A 2,500-nucleotide genomic window follows, 5' to 3' on the forward strand; every position below is an offset into this window, starting at 1 on the left:
TTATAATATCACATTTACTACATTTTTGAAGAACTTAAATTGGGCAGTAATTTTACTAGTTTTACTGATTACTTTATTTAATTATTCTCTTTATTGTTTTCCTGTGAAGCGTCATGGATTTATAGATATTTACGCTATATAAATATGTTCATTATTTATTATAACAATAATAATAATTATTATTTATTATTATTATTATTATTATTATTATTATGATTATGATTATTAGTTTTTGTTTTTTCTCAGTGCCCTCTGTTTTTGTGTATCAAGTACCACAGGAAGCCCAGTTTACGCTCACGGAGCGTCTGGTTCCCTAACTACTGGGTCTAGTTAATTATTTGTTTGTTGCTGGATCGAATTATCGTACTTTCTATTCTTTGCTTCTATTTCGAGGAAATAAGTAAGTATCCGGCTATATTCCAAATTTAAAAGAAAATAACTGCAAGGCTGGGGTCAATTTAATAAAACTTTTACACGTGTAATTTACAAGTGTAGCTATTGTTCTGAGACTCTAAAACAATGGCTACACCTGTAAGTTACACGTGTAAAAGTTTTATTAAATTGACCCCAGCCTTGCAGTTATTTTCTTTTTATTCAGTTCTGACTGACGCACGCAAAAAATCTACCATTATTGCTTATCCCTTTATTTATGTGTAGCCGGATTCATTTTTGTTGCTGAACCAGTTCCAACGAACAAAGACATTGCAAGGTAATTTGACATTTTCCCCTTACTACTGAGTCTAGCAGGGACTCCTTCTGCATATTGAGAAGCCTGCATATTGAGAAGCCCGTGACCTCGCGATACCGCGAGGTCACGGGTCCATTATGTCCTTCATGACGGACATAAAGAGCATGTTCCATCAGTTTCATTCATTCATTCATTCATTCATTCATTCATTCATTTTTATTTGCCATTAACCACATAAAAGAAAAGAAATTTAAAAAACTTTGAACCTCGTGCGAGGTAATCGGTTTTTTTAGCAATGAAGCAATTAATTATTGGATAACAGTCATTTGATCTCGATCTTCATTAATTTGCATTAATTTTCCTCATATTTCATTTGTCATTAATTGAAATGCTTCTCCGCAAAACTTAACTTAACTTGTGATACACGAATTTCTAGTTTCTAAACAAACTGTGGTGCTACATCAGTGGGAGAACGAAAAAGGTAAATTTGGTTTTATCACTGAAACGTGTTGATAAAGGTCGAATGATTTGTAGTTAGGAAAGTTCAACCTGTTGAGTTATTTATCGAGGGACTGACTTTCATAACTCCGTCAAGTAATAAAGCTGGTTACACACGAGCACGGTTTCCTCGCCAAGTGTCATCATGATTGACAGTTTTCATTTGGTCTTTGACGAGTTTCATATCCATATGAAAGGCATCAGCTATTGCATCCGACCGGAAAACGCACACCTGCCGTCTTGTCTCAATTTAAGTTATGCCAGTGTTCCTTCTATTTTAAATTGCTTTGGGCATTCCACGATCCATGTTTTGTTATACTGGTTCCCAGATCTACTCCGCTTCTCACATCTCGTACCCAGGCCATGTGTACAGTTTGGGTCGCATTTGAATTCTTTTGTCGCAAGCAAGGCTGACGTTTGCAGGAGACTTCTCAAAATTTTGGAACGAAGGGAAATTTTTGCCAGCTTTATCTTCCATGTAAGTAACCAGATATCCTTTTTTTCTTTATTTTAAACTATAATTTTGCTTCAGAACTTGCATGATACACATGATGAGTTGTGTTTTTGGTAAGAGTTACTTTCCATTTTCGGTTAATCGACTTGGAAGCTTTGGTCGTGTTAGTCTGTCCATGGTTTTTAGTGCTGGTTTTTGTCCAGAGTTGCGGCTTGTTGTTCTTCTCTTTTTCCTTTCTTGACTCGGCACGAGGGAGTCGGGTAGAGGTACGGCGCCGGACTAGAAACCCCCTTGCTCGGTTCGCTCTACCTCTGAAGATTCGCAGCCATTTACGAGCCTAATGGTGTCGCGGTCAGCTTGCCTTTATCCTTAGGATTTTTGGATTTGCCTCGTGGAACCTGTGTTTCATATTCCATGGGATTTCTTTAGTTTTTCCGATATATTTTTTAAGAACGAATATTTTAGTGTAAAGATTTTTCATCTTTATTATTCCCATTTTTAAGAACGAATAATATTCATGGTCAAATGTTTATTAATCCCTCCTACGTGATTTAGTTTTTTGTATATGTACTATCTGGCTGTTTCTGAGATTAAGGTTTTTAATTTCACACAGAGTTTGTTTCATTTCTTGACCTTATTTTGGGGTTGAGAGTTTGCTTTGTAAATTTCTCCCCCTCATTTTACAGACTAACCCTAACTTTTGTCTATGATTTTTCCTCAACTCACCATTCACACACACAATATTCCCCTCAAACTCCTACTAATTTGTGAATGTTTTAGTTAGTGGAGAGAAACCCCTTCTTGTAAGGAGGATTCTTCTATCAACACCAATTAAGAAAGCCACAAAGGTTGCTAGGTTA

Source organism: Montipora foliosa, chromosome 10, assembly GCF_036669935.1.
Source record: "Montipora foliosa isolate CH-2021 chromosome 10, ASM3666993v2, whole genome shotgun sequence".
In the NCBI taxonomy this organism is placed as follows: Eukaryota; Metazoa; Cnidaria; class Anthozoa; order Scleractinia; family Acroporidae; genus Montipora; species Montipora foliosa.